This window comes from Lynx canadensis, chromosome A1, assembly GCF_007474595.2.
Source record: "Lynx canadensis isolate LIC74 chromosome A1, mLynCan4.pri.v2, whole genome shotgun sequence".
NCBI classification, from domain to species: Eukaryota; Metazoa; Chordata; class Mammalia; order Carnivora; family Felidae; genus Lynx; species Lynx canadensis.
Window position 1 is genome coordinate 105,357,457 of NC_044303.2, and position 15,626 is coordinate 105,373,082.

At 39.8% G+C, this 15,626-nt stretch overlaps 1 protein-coding gene across 1 annotated transcript in view; it reads left to right on the forward strand.

The window, feature by feature from the left end:
- Positions 1-15,626, forward strand: part of CCDC192 (coiled-coil domain containing 192) — a 211,647-nt gene that overhangs the window by 85,343 nt on the left and 110,678 nt on the right. The gene's annotated exons all lie outside the window — the stretch shown is intronic.

Consider the following 15,626-nt stretch of genomic DNA (forward strand, 5'->3'; position numbering starts at 1 on the left):
GGCTCTGAGCTGTCAGCACAGAGCCCGATGTGGGGCTCGAACTCACGAACTGTGAGATCATGACCTGAGCCAAAGTCAGACGCTTAACCGACTGAGCCACTCAGGAGCCCCATCCACTACATTCTTTAGATAAGCATTGATACCGAATGAAAGTGTTCTGTCCCCATGGCTTTGCTCTTTCTCTTTCTCCTCATACGTGTGTTGACCTAAACTATATGCCATAAACCTCAAGTTATTCATTTTATTTCATTTTCTTGTTGGGGTGAAGTTTCAGTTTCAATCTTCTAGATATAGGTTTCCATTTAAGTATTAGTTCAAGTATTAACAGCACAAGTAATGGGTTAACTTCAGAATAGGAATTGGTGGGGGAGGGAGGATGCAAAAATCTTTATTTTATTTTGTTTTTCTGGGTGAAATTTTTATCTATTATTCATTAAACATTCTTGCTGCTGCCATACAAAGCTGTAGTAGATTTTGAGATGCTGTTGAGGGACAAATTCCTCTTTAAGTTGACAGATGTACATAGGTTGAATTAAAAGCCCTACCCAAAACTGAAGCAGAGAGGGGGAGAGCCTTTGCCTCCATTGCCCCACCTGAGCCTCCCCTTAAACACTCTGCCTTTTTTTTCTTTAAAGTTTATTTATTTATTTTGATAGAAAGAGAGAGAGAGATGGAGGCAGGGAGGGGCAAAAAGAAGGAGTGAGAGAATTCCAAGCAAGCTCTGTACTCTCAGCTTGGAGCTGGTCATGGAGCTCAATCTCACGGACCATGAGATCATGACCTGAGCCTACATCAAGAGTCAGACGCTTAACTGACTGAGCCACCTAAGTGCCCCAAACCCTCTGCCTTTTGAAGACAGATAGTTCTCACTGCAGTGTTGGAAACTACACGGATCTGCACCCTGGCCTGCAGGGACCTCTGAAGCCGCCTTTGTGGCCTCACTTTTTGTTTTATCTCCCACCTTGTGGTTTTTCTAATGGATATTCAGGACTTTTGTAATCTCGTAGCTATCCAAGCTCTGCTTCCTAAATTTTAAGAACTTTAATCGGAAAGTTTAAATTGAAGGTGCTGTTTGTAGACACTTAACACCCGATGAAAGCCCAGCCATCCTGACACACCCTTGAGTGCTGTCTTGAGAAAATGATGCTGGTCATCACAGCTTCAGTATCTCCTGGTTTTTGATATTCAGCTCCCCCTGCTGATTTCAGTGTTTCTTGGCTTTTCCTCCCCCTCTCAACACTTTGCTCTCCCTTGTAATGATTTGGTGAGGAAAATTTTTGCTGCCTACCTCCCACACCCACCTCCCTGAACTACACCAGAGTTTCAAGTTTTTTTTTTTTTTTTTCAACGTTTATTTATTTTTGGGACAGAGAGAGACAGAGCATGAACGGGGGAGGGGCAGAGAGAGAGGGAGACACAGAATCGGAAACAGGCTCCAGGCTCTGAGCCATCAGCCCAGAGCCTGACGCGGGGCTCGAACTCACGGACCGCGAGATCGTGACCTGGCTGAAGTTGGACGCTTAACCGACTGCGCCACCCAGGCGCCCCGAGTTTCAAGTTTTAATTACCACTATAAAAGTGCTTTATTCTGCTTTTCTCAAAAACAAACAAACAACCAAAAAACAAACAAGCAAAAAAAACCTGGGCAGAGGCCCTAAACACACATTTTTCCAGAGAACACATAGAGATGGCCAAGAGACACATGAAAAGATGCATAACATCACCAATCATGAGGGAAATCCAAATAAAAACCACGAGATATCACCTTATACTTGTCAGACTGGCTAAAATCAAAAAGACAAGAAATAACAAGTGTTGGTGAGGATGTGGAGGAAAACGAACGCTCATACACTGTTGGTGGTAATATAAATTAGCATAGCCACTGTGGAAAACAATATGGAGATTCCGTGAAAAACTAAACATAGAAATACCATATAATCCAATAATTCTACTAATGGGTATTTACTCAAAGAAAACAAAAACAGTAATTCAAAAAGATTTATGCATGCCAATGTTTATTACAGCATTGTTCATGATAGCTTAGATATAGAGGAAACCTAAGTGTCCACTGATATATGTCTATCTCTCTCTCTCTCTCTCCCTCCCTCTCTCTGTCTCTGTCTCTCTCTCTCTCTCTCACACACACACACACACGCACACACACACACAATGGAATATTACATAGCCATAAGAAAGGATGATGGATGGACGGGTGTTGTGCTAAGTGAAATAAGTCAGACCGAGACAACTACCATGTGATCTTACATGCGTAATCTAAAAAGCAAAACAAATGAGTAAACAAAGAAAAAGCAGAATCAGACCTATAAACACAGAGAACAAACTGATAAGTGTCCAGAGGGAAGGGAAACAGGGTGATGGGCAAAATAGCTGCAGGAGAGTTGGAGATACTGACTTCCCACTCTGGAATGGGTAAGTCACGGGAATAAAAGGCACAGCATAAAGAATGTACTCAATGACATTGTCATAGTCTTGGGTGGGGCAGATGGTAGTTACACTTGTGGTGAGCCCAACATAATGTAAAGGGCTATGTACTGACATCATCCTAACATATAACCCAAATTCAGAACCACTGCTTTAAGAAAGAGGCTAACCATACCTAGGATATATTGCACATTATGCCACATGGGATGATGGCAATCATCAAAAATTACTGTAAGAACTCAGAGGAACCATCCCTTACCCAGGCTGGAGATGAGGATTCCTCAGGGAAGCCTTCAGGCATGGTGTGATAGCTGAGTTAACGATTCCAATATGGGAAAGTGAATGACGATTCCAATATGGCCAAGTGAAAATGGAGGCGAGCACGAGAGAGATCTAAGCAGAGGGAGCAGCCTATTCAGAGGCAAGGAGAAGTGAAAGATCCTGAGAGTTATCTTGAGGAAAGGAATAAGTCAAAGAGTACAAGACACACGTCATCTGTTTTGTAGCCGGTGACAGCCACCGGAAGTTTCCTCTGAAACCAACTGGAGCTGGAAGTACCAGCACTTTCAGGCCGCAGCATCTTCTGATTTTCTTGCATTTGAGCAAAGGTGGCAATATCCTACCACTTTGCGTATGAACTAACAGTGGAAAGGGACAATCCAGCAGTGCTGGGCTGTTCCAGGGAGGTTATTAGCAGTTGCAACGCATCCTGGAGTTGTTTGTTTTGTAAAATAGTTAATACGCATCTACTGGTCTCGGGTGCAGGTGCAAAGCCACTTTTCCAGAAGTGTTTAAGCCTATGGCACCAGGTAAAAATCCTCTACTGTCCCTAAATAAAGTAACCACTGAACAGCAGGAAGGGAATAAACTAGGCAATTACTAGAAAACAAACTGAAAAGGAGTTTCCTACAGAGCAAGAGGTGTCTCTTTCTTATCGTCAAAAGAATTTTGGGAGTTGGAGAGTTACCACCTAATTATGTCAACAGACCCTGCCTTTGGGGCTCGGCCCTGTACTCTTAGTATCTTTCAAGTGTGATTGCTATACAAATACAGGTGGTTCTCAGGTAGGGTAAACAATGCGCGGGTTATTTCCAGAGGAATATCTGAAGTTGCAGGGAGATTGCCTTTATCTCACGTGGTGTAGTCATTGGTATGATAATCCATATTCTCTTTTATTGAGGCTGGGTGGTCACTTCTATAACGTAACTTTAAAGATCTGAAGTGGAAGAAGCTTACTTCTCGGCAAATATTTAACTCTAGAGTGAAAGTTCGCAAAGGATCCAGGCCTTCTGATGGTTGTTTCTTTTTAGATCTATTCATAGTATGTGTATATTGTATACGGCCTCATGCCTGCTGATACCTTTTCACAAAGACGTTTACTCTCTTCTTGGATCCCCAGAACTTATAGGGAGATTCAACAGCTGGTCTAAGATTGAAAAGTCACTGGTGTCACACCTGGAGTATGCGGAACGATGGTTAGGCTCCAGTTCCTCAGCACAGATGAATAGTCCATTGTCTATGAGGTGTTTGTACTCAGTCGGGCAACTTTCATCTCCATTTTCTGGGAAACTTTTATCCTTTTTTGTTTTTACAAAATATTTTAAATATTTTTTATTTCATGTGTATATGTACACACACACACACACACACACACACACACACACACACACACGTCAGGCAGGCAAAGGACTTCTTGCAGTGTTGAAGGATACTGAGGGCTAGTGGTGTGCTAGTGAATGTTTAACAACAAGCTCCCTGGAGTTCTGGAGGAACCCTGATTCCCAGTGTTGGCCTATTTCAGTGGTTTACTTCCGCCCACCATGGCCCTTTTTAAGCTACTGCTGTTAGATCAACCAGCTCCCAACTTTCCTGAAATTCTGACAACTTGCTCTCACATGCCTGTATGAGCTGCCTCCACAATGTCACAGACGGAGGCTATGGTACTGAGAGAAGAAAGGGCTGTGGCTTGTATAGGGCATCCTGGGGCTGTTAGAGAGATTCATTTAAAGACCAGCCTCTTTTTTAAGAAATCCAAAAAGTTATCTTAACTCCTTTTCTTGATCCACAGTTGACAAAAGATTGGAGAACTCATTTTTCTAATGATCCCATGAATCTCTTCTAAATTCTGCAATTAATGTGGAGTTGGCAAACAGGTTTTCACAGACTTGATGTGTTTCTCTCCATTTTATTAGTGTTGAATCTAACTTTGTCCAAAAATCCCACAGTAGGTCATAAAACCCAGCTCAAATCGATTGTCCCTGACATCTGGAATTTGGAGTTACCGAGAAGAAAGAACGCGAGAGATCAAATACCTACTCAGGTGGTCCTCAAGCCCACTGATGTCTGAAGAAGCTTTTCTAATGGGTGACAAGTTTTCTCCGTGGCAGAATGCAACTGCCAGAAAAGCTTTCAGATACAAGATGATACTCAGAAACCATGGAACCGAAGGGCTAACAGTCAATTATGAATCTTTCTGTTAACTTAATTTTAAGATAATAAGTATTTCCTAAGCTCTCTTGGCTGCCTTGGTTTCAAAGGACAGTAACAGGATGATTTAAAGGCATTAAAATCCAGAGACAAGTCAATCATTACTAGATGCTGGCATGTGCCAGAGGCACCTGTGAAACAATTGTCTTGTTACTTTTTCCTTAAAGATCAGAAACTTGTCATGGCCACTCCAAAGACAACATTCTGGACTTGGTAGGACCCTGCCTTGGAAAGATAATCGAGAAACAATGACTGACAACTGTTTGTCCTTCTCAGAGTGAAGAACTTTCATTTTGTGCTTGGGTACATTAATTAGTTTCGGTTACACCCTTCGCAAAAAGCCCTTTCCATCTGTTACTCCCCCATGGGGCCCAAACAGCCCACAGGGCTGAAGAAACTGAAAGAGACCAGATAAACTTAAAACCTCTGCTTAAGGCCTCATTCATTTATTTCCAAAATATTTACAGGATACCTGTGGTGGGACGAAGCAGTAAACAAAACAGACAACATCCTGCCCTCGTGGAACTTATATTCTAGTGGGGCAGGAAAAACGCCAAGCAGATAAACTAGCCAATATATAAAGTAACAGAGGGTGAGAAGGCTAAAGAGTCAAACAGAATATGAAAAGGGGATAGGGATCCTAGGAGAGAGGTTTTATTTTATACAGAGTGACAGGAGAAGGCCTTACTTGGTAAGATGTCATCAGGGCAGAGACAGCAGGTGATGAGCTCTGGGACTGTCTGGGAAAGGACACTCTACTAGAGGCTCCAGGAAGTGACAAGGCCACATGCCTGGTTTCAGAGCACAGACCTCTACAGATGAAAAGTTCTGAAGCGTGACAGATAAAATGGCCCTCAAGTGTGAAGTGCTCCTGCAGAGTCAGAGAATGTTCAAACTCCCTTAGGTCTCCAAGCACAGTGAATGACAGTTTCAGGTTTAGACTATGTCTGTGGTGCATGCTGGATGCTTTCCTTGGTGCTGGGCTGGAAGGTAAAATTTCCAAGGAGAGGGGGAACCAGTGTCCGTCAATATTCCTCAATAAGTTCCCGAATCCAGCAAAACCCCTTGCCTATCGGCTCTGCATGGCCATAGAAAAACTCCCACACTCGCCCTCCCCAAAAGGTGTCTATTATGGTGTTTGGTTGGTTTATACTTGTCCTCTGGGTAGTTCCTGACAGCAATAGTAGATGGTAATCTGATCATACAGATGTCTCTCTCACATTTTGTTTGGGCAAAGTCAGTCTTTTCAAGTCTGTGGATACAGTTGATGTTGAAAAAGCCTTGGGCTGTTTGCAACCACACCTCTTTCCCCCTACCATCTGCCAAGGTCTTTGGTCAGAAAGAGTCCCTTTGTTTTTTATTACTGAGTGCCAGGTTGGTTGATCCATATGCCCTTGGGATAGTCGAGAAGTCTCCATTAGGCCACCTTAGTATTGAAATTCACATTCTACTGTGTCCTTAACATATTCTTCTTCTCTCTACTTATTTTCCCAATCCCATACGAAATATGATTTTCCTAATGAATCAGCCTCTTTCCACTACATGGATTAAAGGCTACAAGCCTATATTTGTCTAACTTTGCCCCATGCTAGCCAATAAATTCTTTTAATTCTTTAAGTCTCTGCTTTATTTCTCAGTCAATGAGCTTGTAGGATTGCTCTCATTAGATCCATCCCCAGAGCTCCATTCTCTCTCTGACCACCAGGGTCACCCTGAGAGTCCTTCTTATACATTCCAAATAGGTCACAGGATTTTCCCCAATGCCCCTTTACAATTATGTTTCAGAGGTTTTATTAAAATTGGTGAAAGGCATTCCTTTCCAACTGTGCCCACACAAAAGAATCATTATTGATTTGACCCTCAGTTGCCAACTAGCCAATATTTTCTTTGCTGATGGAAATCATGGGCATTTCCAAAATTCTGACTCTTTGTGCCCCTCAGCACCTCAGGCCAACCAGGTTGTCAAACTAGCTGTGTATACCTCCACCCAAAAGCAAGATACCTAACCATAATCACACTCTGGAAAGAAATGAGAGCAAACTAATGGAAGACTAAAGACTTCTTTTCCCATCCTTTACTCTTTGAGAAGTAGTAGTAACACCTAAAAAAACCTATCTTCAAGGGCATTTCCAAGGCCAGGAGCTCTGCTTCACTTAAGAAAATAACTAGCAGCTATAGTTTTCTTTGAAACATTAACAATAATATCAACAACTTCCTTCATAGCCACTCAAAAGGAAAGGATAGGGAGAATAACATAACCTTTAAGTTTTCATTGAGAAAGGTACTGGAATTGCTCAATGCCCCATGACATTCATCTGAATGGATCCTGTCTAAGGGTGCCAGCTGGAGGAAATATTATTTATAAAAGCAAACAAGCAACATTCAGTAAGGAAGCAGAACCTGTGAAGTAATGTGGAAAATTTTTATTTCAAAATTCCCATTCTCAATGCTTTCCTCACTGGGGGGTTCATATAAATTAAACTGGTTTTGTTTGAATAATTCCTCAACTTCCCAAATCCTTCACTCAATGCAGCTCTTTCTGAACACTTTTCTCATGGAATTTCACAGACCCTAGGACAAAAATACTGTTGCCAAGATTTTGGACACCATTTAATTTCACCACTGTCTTAGATCGATTAAGATGATATCCAAGTCTGTGTTAGGAAATCTATTGTGATTCATGGAGACAGAACCCTTGTGCGCTCTGTAGAATAAGGGGTCACCTCATTACTCACCTGCCTTCTCTCCTCCTGCTGCCATGGGAGATGCTGTCCTCCAGTTAGGGTCACTTCCTCAATGAAAAGAGAATGTTCAGGAAGTCACAGAGGTCCTTATGAAATAACCTATTTTTTCACCACCTATGTTGAGATAAATGAGGTTGTGTTAATGCCAAATCTTTGAAGCCAAACACTCATTTCCAGAGAAACAATGAATGTTTTCATGAGAAGGTTTTAATATGGGAGAAGATAACTTTGGTAGTTTTTCAAGCACATGAGGGGGTTCTTTCAGATAATCTGGAGATCTAGACAGGAACACCACAACAGAGCTGTCCAGCTCTTTGACCAGATTTTGATACTCTTATAAAACTAAAAATGGGGTGCCTGGGTGGCTCACTTGGTTAAGCATCTGACTTTTTTTTAATGTTTGAGAGAAAGAGAAAGAGAGAGAGAGAGCACACACACACAGGAAGAAGGGGCAGAAGGGGAGAGAGAGAGAGAATCCCAAGAAGACTTCATGCTCAGCCTGACCACGCTGGCCAACCAGGCTCCCCACGCATCCAACTCTTGATTTCGCCTCAGGTCATAATCTCATAATCATAGGATCCAACCCCATGTCAGGCTCCACACTAATAGTGTAGAACCTGCTTGGGGTTCTTTTCTCTCTCTCTGTGCCCTTCCCTCGCTTGCATGTACTCTAAATAAACAAATAAGCAGACTTAAAAAAAAAAACCTAAAAATCAAAGTACCTTCATTTTGAGCTCTTCATTAGCTTGAAAAGCCTTATGGAGGATTGACTAAAAATGTCAGTCACTCGGAAAGGGATTGCTAATAGCACTTACCTCTGTTTTATCTACTAAAACTCATTCCCAGTTCAGAACGAATATAAAAACCCTCATTGGCATCAGAGTAACAGTTCAGAGACACAGCCCAGAAGCCAACAAGTCATATTAGTGGTAACTCTTTCTGAAACATAAAGAGTACTGTCTTTGAAATAAAATGTGTACCTGAAACTCTGAGCAGAAACACACATCATCACCTCCTCATCAGTCATAAACGGTGATTTCCAGGGTCAGCAGGACACTTAGAGGCCATCCGGTACAAAGTCCATGCTCTTGAAGAATCCCATTCCAGTCCTTGAAGGATGACCAGATATGATTCAATAGGCTTGTCTCTATTCAATAGGCTGGTGCTCAGCAGTTCAGCAGCCCTTCAACTCAAAGTCAAAGAAGCTACAGCTGTTGCCCAAAGGAATGGCTCACACCCCCGGGTGCTTTGGGGAGGACCTTCTGGTGGGCTTCCAAGTGATCCAAAAATGCAAATCCTTTCTTTCATTTACAAAATGTGTAATTCTATATATATTCACCTTTACATAGAACTATGATTTTTCACTAGTTAAATAAAAAATGAGTTATTATAGATAACTAATATTAGCAGTTCATAAACTCAACTCAGCACATTGGTATAATTTAAGAAAGGAGGTGAGGCACCTGGGTGGCTCAGTTTGTTGAGCATCCAACTCTTGACTTTGGCTCAGGTCATGATCCCAGGAGCATGAAATGGAGCCTCGCCAGTTTTGCGCTGAGCGTGCGTGGAACCTGCTTAAGATTCTCTCTCTCTCTCTCTCTCTCTCTCTCTCTCTCTCTCTGCCCCTCTCTCCCACCTCTCTAGAAAATGAAATAAAATAAATAAAAAAAATAATTTAAGAAAGGAGGTACTTTATGAGTAGTCTGTTACTGGAAAGCTACTGGTATGCATGAAAACAGTCAGGATGCTTTGTCCTCAGAACTTTGTTACTCTTGTGGCTGATTTTTGGTTTTTGATGGTTGCTTTTTTTTTTTTTCTTGCTTTGTACTTATAAATTGATATTGACTTATCTTTATCATTTTCAATTTACTGAACATTTTTTTGGTTATTGAAGATCATTTGGTTGGAGATAATTTGCTTATTATTTGATAACAAGTATTTGCATTAGTGGTATTTTTGGCTTACAATATCTTTTAGAGATAGTTACTAAAATATGTGCAAGTTAAGGTTTAAATAAGAATCATCCAGGTCACTAATCCTAAAGAAGATGGATATAACCCGCACACCACCACTTTAGCCAACATTCACCAAATGGCTAATAACATACACATTGTTTGGTAGATGCGCTAATTGAATTTATACAGATGAGTGAGTTTCAATATACTATCAAGATAAATGTGATAAAATGGATTTTTTGTTTTGTTTAGGGGACATTGTTTTATAGCACACATATATAAGCTCAAGCTGAAAATTGTTCTTTTTTCTGTTATCAAGGAGTTACTTTCAGTTGAAAAGGAGGAAGCAACCAGGTAGATGGACTAGAAATTTTAGCTTCTCTCTATCCTCCATCACTAAAGTGGGCCATGATTAAAAAAAAAAAAAAAAAAAAGTGGAAGAACCACTTTTCTGAATCACTTCTTTCAACCACAGCACACCCTGAAATGTATTAAAGTCACAGACGTGTAACCATGAGCCTTTTCCTTTTTTATCAAGGACATCATCAGATTGCCAAAGAGCATTTTAGCATAGGTGAAATCAAATAAGTTGCAAAATTCTTCTCTTCTTTTGGTTGCCCTGTGCCCAACCTGTGTGTCTTCCGAAAGTCATTCTCCTTGGGGAGTTTTGGCCCATAGTAATCATTTTTTTAGCACAGTTGACACACAATGTGATATTAGTTTAAGGCATACAACATATTTGTCCAACAAGTTTAAACATTATGCTATGCTACGCTCACCACAAGTATACCTCCCATATGTCACCATCCATTGCTATTACGATATTACTGACTATATTGTCTATGCTGTGTCTTTTATGCCTGTGACTTACCCATTCCATACCTAGAAGCCTGAAACTGCCACTTCCCTTCACTTCTTTTTGCCCACCCTCCTACCACCATCACCTCTGGCAACCATCAGTTTGTTCTCTGTGTTTACAGGTCTGATTCTTTTTGTTTATTCATTTGTTATGTTCTTTTTTTTAGATTCCACATATGGGTAAAATCATATAGTATTTGTTTTTCTCACTGTGACTTATTTCACTCAGTATAATACCCTCTAGGTCCGCCCTGTTGTTGTAAATGGCAAGATTTCATCTTTTTTATGGCTGTGTAAGACTCCAGTGTGTGTGTGTGTGTGTGTGTGTGTGTGTGTGTGTGTGTGTGTGTCTTCCTTATCCATTCACCTATTGATGGACTATTAGGCTGCTTCCATAGCTTGGCTATTGTATGCAATGCTGCAATAGACAGAGGTATGCATATATCATTTCAAATTAGTATTTCACTTTCTTTGATTAATATTAAGTAGAATTATTGAATCATATGGTAGTTCTATTTTCAGTTTTGTTGAGGAAACTCCATATTGTTTTCCACATTGGCTGTACCAATTTACATTTCCACCAACAGTGTGTGAACATTCCTTTTCCTCCGCATCTTCCCCAATGCCTGTTATTTCTTGTCGTTTTGATTCTAGCCATTCCGGCAAGTATAAGACAGATATCTCGTTGTTGTTTTGATTTGTGTTTCCTGATGATTAGTGATGTTGAGCATCTTTTCTTGTGTCTGTTGGCCATCTGTATATCTTCTTTGGAAATATGTCTATTTAGGGTCTTTTCCCATTTTTTAATCAAGTTTATTTATTTTTGGTGTTGAGTTGTATAAAGTCTTCATATATATTTTATTTTATTTATTTTTTTTTTTAATTTTTTTTTCAACGTTTATTTATTTTGGGGACAGAGAAAGACAGAGCATGAACGGGGGAGGGGCAGAGAGAGAGGGAGACACAGAATCGGAAACAGGCTCCAGGCTCTGAGCCATCAGCCCAGAGCCCGACGCGGGGCTCGAACTCACGGACCGCGAGATCGTGACCTGGCTGAAGTCGGACGCTTAACCGACTGCGCCACCCAGGCGCCCCAAGTCTTCATATATATTTTAGATATTAACCCATTATTGGATATATTATTTGCAAATACCTTATCCATTCAGAAGGTTGCCATTTTGTTTATTGATGGTTTCCATCACTGTGCAAAAGCTTTTTATTTTGATGTACCCCAATAGCTAATTTTTGCTTTTGTTTCCCTTGCCTTAGGGGACATATTTAGAAAAATGTTGCTATGGTCAATGTCAGAGAAATTACTGTTTGTTCTTTTCTAGGATTTTTATGGATTCAGGTCTCACATATTGGTCTTTAATCCATTTTGAGGGTGTGTGGGGGGGGTGTTAGAGAGTGGTCTACTTTTATTCTTTTACATGTAGCTGTACAGTTTTCCCAGCACAGTTTATTGAAGAGACTGTCTTTTCCCCAGTGTGTATCTTGCTTCCTTTGTCATAAGTTAATTGACTATGTAATAGTGGGTTTATTTTGGGGCTCTTTATTCTGTGTGTCTATTTTTGTGTTAGTCCCATGCTGCTTTACTACAGCTTTGCAGTATGTCTTGAAATCTAAGACTGTGATATCTCCTGCTTTGTTTTTCCTTCTCAAGAGTTCTTTGGCTATTTGGGGTTTTTGTGGTTGCATACAAATTTTATTATTATATGTTCTAGTTTGTGAAAAATGGTGGTGTTATTTTGACAGGGATTGTATTGAATCTATAGATTGATTTGGGTAATATGGACATTTTAGCAATATTAATCCTTGTAATCTACAAACATGGAATATTTTTCCATTTGTTTGTGCAATCTTCAGTTTCTTTCCTTGGGGCTTTATAGTTTTCAGAGTACAAGTCTTTTACCTCTTTGGTTAAGTTTATTCCTAGGTATTTTATTCTTTTTGGTGCAATTATCAATACAATTGTTACTCTAATTTCTCTTTCTGCTACTTCATAATTAGTATATGGAAACATTACCAATCTCTGGGTGTTAATTTTGTATCCTACAACTTTACTGAATTCATTTATTATTGCTCGTGGTTTTTTGGTGGCATCTTTAGAGTTTTCTATGTATAGTATCATGTCATCTGCAAATAGTGACAGGTTAACTTGTTCTTTACCAATATGGATGCATCGAATTTATTTTTCTTGTCTGACTGCTGTGTCTAGAGCTTCCAATACTATGTTGAACAAAAATTGGCCCACAGTAATCATGAACTGAATTTTGTTTCTAAAATTTTCTGGCATTTATTTGTTTTTGAAGGAGAGAGAGACTGAACAGGGTAAGGGCAGAGAGAGAGAGAGAGAGACGGAGAATCTGAAGCAGGGTCCCGGCTCTGAGCTGTCAGCACAGAGCCCCACGTGGGGCCCAAACACAAGAGCTGAAGTCAGATGCCCAAGAGAATGAGCCACCCAGGGGCCCCATGAACTTATTTTTTAATGACCTTCGAGATAAGTTCCTTTTACTAGAGAACAAGAATAAAGACTGCTTCTCAGGTTTTTTTTTTTACCTTTTACGTCCTGATGACATCTCGGTGACAACTTTAAGGAAGTAATATTTTTAAAGAAATATGATCAGTGTACTTTTGTAAAGATAATTTGAAATCAAATATTAAAATATTTATATTCATTTTTAGGATATGGTGAATCAAGGTAAAATAGAAAGGCTGAACACATCATTATTAGTGAGGTGGATGAACAGAGTCACCTATGCAGTCTCTCCAAGGCCTGTGTTCCAAGATGTTGGCAAGGGTAGAGGCAAGATATGTGTCGGGCTGGGAAGCTCCACAAAGTAAGCCATAAAATTTCCTCAGGTACAAAGCCTTTTCCAGAAAAGTCAATTTTTTCCTTCATTTCTTCTAAGAAAGAAGGTACCAGGTGCCACCTACCGATTTGGTCTGTCAAGACGCTGGATTCTGGTAGTAAACTTCAAAGAGTAATTTTTAGTGCTTTCAGTTTTTGAGGCCCAACATAATAGTCACTGTGTCCTTTGGGAATAAATCCTGAAAGAAGAAAATGTTGCCCTGAAGTTCTTTCCACTTCAGATGTTGTTAACGCAGCATCTACAAACTCAGTTTCAGTTTAGGAAAATTTTATCTTTCTACTGGTGAATGATTAGCCTCAAGTCTTGGAGTTGTCCGACGGTTTAAAACTTTGATTTAGACTGGCATAGTTTACTGTGTTTTTAAACGCAGAACCTTTCTGTTTTAAATATTTAATCAGGGTAAAAGAATTAGGTGTGGTCAGCAGAAGAGAGCCTTGTGCTGGTAATTGTCATTAATGCTGGCAAGCTTCCCTGCCCTGGACACAGCTGTGCAAGACACAAGGCCTGTCTTAAAATACTGGACCAACATATAAATGTCAACACAATAAAGGATAAAGGGATTCTTGCCTCCAACTTGATCTTTCTCTCAGATTGTAACTTCTTATTCCTTCGGAGTAATCCCCACTGCTCCAGACAGAAAAACAAGAGGTGTGTATATACCTTTATAATCAAGTCATTTTAAAATCTCTATCCATTCCTTTTTTTGAGAAATTTAAAGTATTCTTCACCTTCTATACATGAACTTTGGAAAAGGCTTGACTTCTCTTGGGTAATTAGAAACCACTGGGAAAAACACATTACACTGGAGAAGAACAATGAGTCACGGCACTTATTTATTTGCTCTATTATTAAGTAACAGAAATGGCCTAATGAGTCAACGTTTTGATGCATTTGGAGTCAGTGCCATTTAACTTTCCTTCCCTATCATCATACTATCCTTGAGAGTTGTAGGAGGAATTGGATAAAGGTTCACTTAAGGTAACTTTTGAATTTTTAAGCATATTTGAATAATCGCTTATATTAATTAGTAAAACATTCAAACAAAAAGTGAAAATAATAGGTCCATCAGAGAGAGTGTAATCTCTGTTTACTGATTAATTTTTATCTCTTCATTTCATAAATACTTACTAATCATCTATTATGTGGAGGCTCTGTGCACATACAACAATGAACAACATAAAAACTGCCTTGGTTTTCTGGCACTTTCAGACTGGTGGAAGACACAATTAAGACATTTTCAATGCAGTGAAAAACGGTAAGATAGGGTAAATATGCATCTTTGTGACAACATCTGAGAAGAACCCTTAACTGAGGCTGAGGGCAGGTGAGAGTTTTCCCGGAAGAAATGTCCTAACAATTGAGATCCAAAGTGTACATAGAAATATAGGTGAGACAGACTATCATGCAGATAGGTATGATGTTCATTTCTTCAAAAAGGACAATGGTCATTTTCTGGAATAGAAAGGTGTCCAGAAATATGGCCAAAGGCTGGCAAGAACCGTTGGTAGCTACTGAATGGCTTTAGACATAATCAGACCAATATTTTAGAAATGTCAAACTAGGGGCAGTGTAGAAAGTGAACTGGAGAATACGGCCCAAAGATGGAAGCTAATGGTCTTCCTCGGACAGGAGCCATGGGGATCAAAAATGGAGGCAACATAGATTGGACCGTGAGAGACTGGAAATGTACAGAAGGCACACAGGAGAAACTGGTACAAAGTGAGAGCTTGGGCAAGGAACTAGCAGCTGGTAACAGTCACTGGAGGAGGAAGCTGTTGATGAACAGGTTGGGGGCAAGATGATTAACTTGATTTTAAACACACTGCCTTTGATTTTCCTGTGGACATGTAAAATGCACATGGTTAAGATTGAAGTTGAGAAAGCAGGTCTAAGGTGAAAAATGAGAACAGGCCTGGAAACAGTTTTAAGTGCTAGTAATCAAAATGAGAAATTTAGATCCCTTTTTATATGTATTTTTAGAGTTGGCTTATGGTAGTTAACTTTATAAACTTCTGAATCTGCAAAGAAGAAAACAATCTCCCACCTTTGTCCTTCAAATATCTGTGACAGCACTATAATTTCTCGTGAGTTTATTTGTTTATTTTTAACATTATTGCTGTAACCAAAGAGAAAAAACAGCAGGGAACAAGAGAGACTGCTATAGGAGAATTAGGTGAAAAACAGCTACCCTGTGAGATGTATTTTAAACATATAAAAAAAATGAAATATTTCCAATTTCATAAAATATTTGCAATAAAAATTATATG